General features: G+C 36.1%; 1 long non-coding RNA gene across 1 annotated transcript; it reads right to left on the bottom strand.

The window, feature by feature from the left end:
• Positions 1-355: 355 nt before the first annotated feature.
• LOC147542338 (uncharacterized) lies at positions 356-3,041 on the bottom strand. Its single transcript, XR_015223658.1, has 6 exons — positions 2,951-3,041; positions 2,310-2,425; positions 1,497-1,576; positions 1,334-1,402; positions 1,159-1,210; positions 356-550 (listed from the first exon to the last, which is right to left on the bottom strand). It is a non-coding gene; the product is annotated as an uncharacterized LOC147542338 (long non-coding RNA).
• Positions 3,042-8,186: the final 5,145 nt, after the last annotated feature.

Below are 8,186 nucleotides of genomic sequence, written 5' to 3'. Positions count from 1 at the left end.
AGGGTTTATAGGCAAAGACCAATGATAGGGTTATAGGGTTATAGGGAATTGATTTGACTAGTAACAACATAATTTTCTAACCCCGTGGCTTAATCCCCATCATCTTATTACGAAAGAAATCAGCTGCTATTAGATCCACAAGTGCCATATATATCAATACCCCACCTGTTAATATCCCTTCCATTATCAATGAATTAGGGTTTCCATCATCATACCCAGTCACTGAGTATACTATCATCCCTATTTCTTTCATAATAGGGTTATAGGGAATTGATTTGAGCAAAGATGAATCATGTATCGATGATGTCATCAGCTACTAACTATGGTTTTATGGATTTTTTTATAAGACTACGAGGGTGTAACCCGTGCCCGTGGGGCACGGACAGTTCTTTCAAATGCATTAAACAACTAAACACAGTCTTCGGTGCCTTGCACTGCCCTGGAGTCCCAAGAGTCGGGAAACCCCACGCTGAAATGTATGTATAGCTTTCCCCTCATGAATGTCCTCTGGTACATCGACAATCCTCATCATACACCGCCTTGAATGAATCTACACATTCATATTGATATTAATTTTAACAATACCACCACAATATATCATGATCGCAGTTAATTTCACGGTCGTTCTATCAACGAAAAACTCCATCTTACCACGCTTCACAACTTTCCCAAGTTGGCCTTGATGGGTACATGCCTACTGCCCAAATAAGACAACACAAACTGAAACCCACGGAAGGCTTCGGTCCGAGTCAATGTGTGCTCGACAAATAGGTATTCACCTTGTATTTTGAACTTGGGGTGATCCTTGTGTGACAGCACAAATACTATTGTGTCAAGCTGCAAACAAACAAAAAAAAGTCCAGACTATTGCTATAACCGACATTCATAGAAGATAATAGTGTTTGTTTCTTATTCTAGATTCATATCTGAAATTCAAGTGTAAATCTAAATTGACTCGAAGAATCTGAATTAAGAGCCCCTTCTGTACGTACGGTAACCTGACTCATAGTCTCAAACTCTAACAACAAAGGACGAAGATCACCTATAGCTATACCAAAACATGGTGTTTACGTATCAGTGAAAGTGTGAGTCTGTAGACATAACTAATCAAAAAAGTTTAAAATTAATTGCAGTTCATGAAAAAAAAAGGGAGTATACAAAGTTTGGAGTATCAGTTCGGCGTTGTTGTCACATACACCTTCTTCAAACCCTGTCAAAAAAGAAGGAAAAGTGGAAAACAAAATAAATACCTTAAATAAATAAAAAGGAATGTGTTTTAAAATCAGATTCCGGAGCTAACAGACATATGAAACAACAATAAAGAGATTCATACACTTCTCGAAATTTTCTTATCAGAGAGATCAAAGCATTTACATCTTCATCTGAATGCCTAGATGTTCATCTGTTCTTAAAACCATATAAGAAGAAAATTAGATTTTCCGACCAAAGATTCAAAAATTTAGAATAGAGATCAATAGAGAAAAATAAGAAATTACTGTAAATGGAGAGGCCATTTATGTAGATGGAACTTGTTGCGGAACCAAATAACAAAGAAATCATAAAACTCAACCAAGATCTACATGCAAAGAAGAACAAAGAATAAGCATAATAACTCATTATTGAGTCGGTTGAGGAATAATCTAATTGACTCGATATCAAAGTCTCAATTTCGGAAACCGTATGGAAGCCACAAATCTAAACGACTAACACAAAGATCTCATAAACCCTAGGAAGAAGGAGAAAATGAATTACAACAATTAAAGAAAACTAAGATATCTAAGCTACCTTATCACTACTATTTCACGAAGGAAAAAAGAAGTTGATTATCCGGTCGTTCGTCCATTTTATTGCCGATAAAGATTTGGTCGAGATGGACAAACAATTTTAACAACGCCCATTTGGTCAATACTTTGTTATAGTAATGCCTTATTACTTAGAAGATTATGCTACAATCTTTCACTACTAAGCCTAAAACGAAACCATACTTGAACACAGTAAAAAAGAGAAGTAAATAAAGGAAGCATATAAGAGTAGGAGCGAACTATGCTAAATCACCTGAGTTTTGGAACAACTCAAGGAGATACTTGAAGTCTAAAGAGAAGAAAGTTGAGATATAACATTAACTTTTCAAGCTCGGTCAGACATTATGAGTTGAGTTTCCAATGGCGCTTCAAGCAGAAAATAGAGGCATGTATCTAAAAAAACAATTATGAATTTAAAACTGCTACTAACATAAGCACAACCAATGCGGACATAACCATATTAGGTTAGTTCCTGGAGTACTGAAGCCAAAGTTGAATGAATATTACCCTATTTTGCTGAAATAATGAAGCCAAAGTACTGGATTAGCTTCAGAGTTCATATTAACATGCGATTTAGATGCTTCAGTAAGCTTTGTTCCTGAAGTAATGATGCCATATCCTACCTGCATAAAGAGTTCTTTGGATATAAAAATTAGGCACCACTCAAAATCTCGATATAACATCAACTCAAAGATCAATTAAAAACACAATGATGTACAAAAACAAATTTAATAAAACTCAAAACTCTGAACCGATTTGATAACCCTAAGAAGAAGAATCTTTAGATATAAAAATTAGGCACCACTAAGAAGAATCTTTTCTATTCAATAACCTAAATAAAAATTTTGAACCGGTTTGATGTGAAAGTGAAGAGCGAGAGAGAGAAGCAGAGGTTCGTTCTATTTTGTAGCCCTAAACCTATTTTCTGTTTGAGAGAGGTTGAGATAGTGTAAGTGGGAGATGAAAAGTAATATACCTAGGTTAAGCACTTGATTTTTCTCATAAACCCTAAACACAAAATGAGTTGGTACAAAATAGAGAACCCTAAATCAGGGAACCCTAAATGAGTTAAAAATGACCCTGTTTACTTAGAAATCAAAACCCTAGATACAAATCGATGCAGTAAGATTGAAGGAGAGGTTTCTAACCTTGGGAGAGAAAGTTGTATGGAGTGAAGAGGATGAGGAGAGAGAATGGGAGGGAGAGAAATCTGCGTGCAGGAGAAATGAGAGAGAAAGGGTTTTGGGAAGATGGGTGTTTTAAAAAAAAAGAATCTTTTGCAAGATGCTTTGTTTCTTTCCTTTCTCATTTTAAACCGTTGGATGGTTTATACTCCACATCACAACCATCTAATCTCGGGAAAACGTATGTAGGCCGTCTGATATAAATGTCCAAGCATAAATCTTAGCCGTTGGGAGGAGGGGGAAAGATACCCTCCTCCCTTATTATATAGATTGTTGTTAGGCTTGTAGGGTTAGAAAATTATGATGGTTATCTTTAATGTAGTAAGTCTCTTCACTGCATGTATACTTAATCAATTAATATTTTTTTTTGTGCCAAAACAAAAAACTACTAGGCTTCCTCAACAGATTCAACAGTTTAGGTTGGTAACTATTAGGCTTCCTCAACAAAAAAACTATTAGGCTAGGTTTTTGTGCCAAAATAAAACTACTAGACTAGCATAGTTAAATAAATCAGAACCCAAGGAAAAAGTAAGATTTAATCATGGAAACTTCAAGTATAGATCATCCTGAGATTTGGTTGAAAAAATAAGTTAAAAAAAAAAAATATGTAAATCATTATTTGAATTGTAGTATTATCTAGTATTTCGTTGAGTAAGATAATTTAGTTTAAATTATTATTTATTTTTGTTAGATGAGTTCACAGACAACAAAAAAGTATATGAAATGGACTCCAACTGAAAATGAAGTGTTACTTCAACTTATTGTTGAAGCCATGAATAGCGGTAAATACGGAAAAGATGGTGCACTTTCAAAGACGTACTATGACCAAGTAATTATTCCAGCTCTAAATCAAAAGTGTAATGGTAATAAAACATCAGAACACTTCAACTTAGTAGTTATTATCACGTTTTACGGACAAAAAAACTCAAAATATTTCATTTTTTTCTATTACATTTCGTTTTGCGTAACAATAATGAGAAAGAAATAAGTATATCGAATAATATCTTTTGTTTTAATGTTAACCATTTGTTTGAAAGACTTAGATTTAAAATTGATCCTCCAAAATTCTAACAAAATAGGTCTTAGAACTTAAAGTTCTAATAAAAATGTTCCAGAACTTAATGATCCAGGAATTTCAATGTCCCAGATAAAAATGTTATAAAAATTTTTTCACAACTTAAAAGTTCCTGGACCTTCAAAATTTTAATAAATTTTTGTCCCGAAACTTTTGAGATCTTCGAAGATCCGGACTTTAAGTTTCTAGTAAAAAGATCTTAACGAATAACGGGCCCTAATATCCCAATAATGATCCTTGGCAAGGGCGACCCCGTCCCAACCGGCAAAGGGGTCATCCCCTGTCAAGATCCAACCGTACAAATAGAAGCACATCTGACGGTTGTAATGTAACTAGGTTTGGGGTTTATGTCTGTACTTACAAATACTTGTATTAATCCATACTGAAATACCTTTTGTTCAACTCATTTTTGTGCCTCTATAATTTTGTCGATCCATCAAGTTTTCACATGGTAGCAGAGTCAGATTCCTTCTCTCGTCACCTAAACTTGCGGTCTTAGCTGTCTCTGGAGTCTGGTCCTTCCAGTACCAAACTTCCTCGCCCTTATCTTGAGAATTCTAAGATGCATGGCCATTCACTGGATCGATTCAACAAGTTGGCCATCTGTGATCACTGTAAGAAGCCTGGTTACACCAGCGCTCCTTGTTTTCAATTGAACGGTGGACCCGCAAGAAAGAGACTCAGAGTCGCACTTTGGCCATTTCTTCTTCATCCGGTGCTTCGACAGCTCCCACTTTATCCTTTGACGAGTACAACAAGATCCTCTCTTTGATCAAGTCTTCTGATGCGGGTTCTACAGCTCAGACACTTCTCACAGGTAATTTTCTTTCCTCTCATCTGTGTTCTTGGATTGTTGACAATGGTGCATCTAACCACGTTTATTTTTCCCTTGATTCTTTTACATCTTATCACTCTACCCCGCCATCTTGTTATGTCATAATTCCGGATGGTAATACCAAGGAATGAAACTTCGGTTTCGGTGGAAACTTCGGTGAGTCCAAAAGTGAAAACATTTCGTGGAAACGTTTCGGTCTATGTAGAAACTTTACAAATTTATGGAAATGCTAGTAACCTTATTAACGTCTCTTTAATATGAAAGGTTAGTATCTTAGAAGCCTAATATGCATTAAAGTAGTTAATTTAGAGGCTAAATGTAATTATTCACCTCTGATAAACCTAAAACACTTATATTAGGGGATAATCTGCAATAAAATAGTTAATTTAGGGGGTAAATCTAATTGTTTTTAACCTATTCTGTTAGACTGGGGGGCTATATTCACTTAAGAAATTGTTTAGGGGTTAAATAAAAAAGATGATTTTAAGTATATATCAGGTTCTTTAAGGCGCCCTCAAAATAGTTTCTAGCACCCCTTCAAGACATTGGCACAGTGAAAGAACGGGTGCTAGATAACTTTTAAAGGGTGCTTTTAACTTTATAACTTTTTAAAACCCAAAACCCTAATTTTTTTTCCAACAGTTGCGCCTCTCTCTCCTTCTTCTTCTTCTACGAAACCCTAATCTCTTTCTTTTCTTCTTCTTCACTCTAAAACCACCCATAAAATCTGAAACATGAAGCTATGAAGAAGAAATGAAGAAGATTTGATGAAGAAATCAAGAAAAAATCGATGAAGAAAGCGAAATTTCGTGAGATTTCGGTCGAAATCTTACACGAAAAGTTTGTGAGTGTGTTTTTGTTTCCATGATCTGGAAAAATCGAAAAATTTCGGTCATTTCGACTGAAATTTTTCGACATTTGATTCCTTGCGTAGTACTTTTCTTGTACGACACATTGGCAAGTTTGTTTTTTCTGATAATTTTTTTGTCAAGAATGTTTTTAAATTCCCAGTTTTAAATGAATCTTTTATCGGTGAATAAGATTACTAAGTCTTCGCACTGTCTCACAATTTTCTCCTCTTCTGAATGTATTTTTCAGGACTCGTTGACGATCCAATCGATTAGCCAGGCTGATGAATCAGACGGTCTTTATGTTCTCTGTAGCTCTACTTTAGTACTTTCAGTTAATAAGCCCCCAATCTATGGCATCGACGTTTGGGGAACCCTAGCTTAGCTCGTCTATGACACTTATCTAGTGATTTTAACTTCACTAATTTTGATTCCACGAACGATGGTTTTATTTGTCCTCTGGCAAAACATTCGAACTTCGATTTAAAAACAATATCAGTTCTAGTTCTTATGTTTTTCAACTTGTGCATGCTGACATGTGGAGACCCTTTCCGGTCTCATCTTTTTTAATTGTCGTTTTTAACCATGTTATTAACAAAGTGCCCGCTCCCATTCTTCTCTCCTCATGAGATGCTTTTAAGACGACCTCATGACTATTCTCACTTGCGGGTCTTCGGTTATTTGTGTTTTACTCACAATACCGCTATTTCTCATAAGTTCGATCGTCGTGCCAAGCTGGGTATCTTCGTAGGATATCCGTTCCGTAAAAAAGATACAGTATTTTTTACGGTGAATCATGATAATCTACCAATCTCGTGATGTCACATTCTTTGAGGGTTATTTTCCATACGTTTCTGCTGACTTTTCTCCTTTCCCTTCAGACTCGACTCCGCTTTCTCCTTTTAATCACTCACCTTTGGATGACAATGACTTCCCTTTTCCTCATCCACCATCTTCTTCTTCTCCGGTAGGTGCTTCTCATGGGACGCCTCTTCATATGGATGTTTCCAGTCCAATTCCCTTGCCTCCCACGAGTCCCTCTTTTGGGATGACTATGCCTGTGGACTCTCTTACTCCTGCTTCAACCTCTGACCGAATACCTCCGGCTATGGACTTACCATCTTCTGCTTCATGCATTGAGGACCCTTATCCTTCCCCGCGAGCTCGTTGTCTGCCCTCTTACTAAAAGATCACATTTGCTCAAGCTCGACTCCTCCTTATCCCTATCCTCTAACATACTATAGCTTGCAATCCGCCGTTTGGTGTGATGACATGTCTAAGGAAAACTCCGCTCTTGAGTTGAACAAGACTTGGACTTTACAACCACTTTCCCTGGCAAGAAACCCATAGGTCTACTAAATTAAGTATTGGTCTGACGGTTCGTAGATATGTGTTTGTGAACATTGGTGGATATTTATTATTTTAATAATATTATTATTATTATTATTGTCTTATCATATGAACATTTTTTACAAAAATAATCCTTTGACATTTGTAGACATCCAAGGATATTATGTGCACATTGATGGACAATTTAGAAATATTTATTATTGGCCGCGGCTTTGGGGAATAAAGAAAATTTTCCGGGGAATAAAGACTTTTCGTAAAACTAGTCAAATAAGATTGACTTTTATGTTTCTTTTTTTATTGCTAAGGGGCTTCTAATTTTAGAATATGCTATAGAAAAAGGCTCCTTCATCTCATCACCTCTCTCTACCACCTCATCTTCTTCTCCGACGAAGGTCGTCGGCCGGCGACCTTCAAACATAAAAAAAAAAAAAAAAAATTCTCTCTTCCTCTCTCTTTCTCTAACACTCCAGCGAAGGGAAACCTTCGCCGGAGGTCTGGTCTGTTCATGGACAGACTAGATCCGGTCTGTCCGCGAACAGACCTTGGAGGTATGGATCAAATGTCTTGAAATGTCTATAAAGACATTTTTGTCTACAAACTCAATGTCTTGAAAATGTCTATGAAGACATGTTGTCTATAAAAAATCATCTGAAATGTCTTGAAATGTCTACGGAACATTTTGTCTATGAAAGTCTCAATCCATTATCCCTTAATTAGAGTTGGGGATGTCATTTAATCCATTTGTAAGTGATTAGAAAGATGGTTTGGCAGGGTAAATGAGGAAGATAGAACTTCTGAAAACATGTTGTAGATAATCAAAATCCATTGGTAATAATGATTGCTACATACCTTCCCTATTCTCTATTCTCTATTCCGCCGTCGTTGCAGTATATCAACTTGTAAAACTAAGTAGTACTACTATATTCTCATCAAAAAAAAAAAAAGTAGTACTACTATATTTTACTAGTATTTAATTATTTCCATCTTCTCTCTCTCTCTCTCTCTCTCTCTCTCTCTCTCTCTATGCACTCTTTCTCTCTCCCGTCCCATCTTTCATATTTATTATTCTTGCAGCTGCAAGTACACATATCC

This window comes from Eschscholzia californica, unplaced genomic scaffold (assembly GCF_041429995.1).
Source record: "Eschscholzia californica isolate CP2 unplaced genomic scaffold, dmEscCali1.0.p SCAF_4, whole genome shotgun sequence".
NCBI lineage: Eukaryota > Viridiplantae > Streptophyta > Magnoliopsida > Ranunculales > Papaveraceae > Eschscholzia > Eschscholzia californica.
This window is presented reverse-complemented; position numbering and strand designations above follow the sequence as displayed.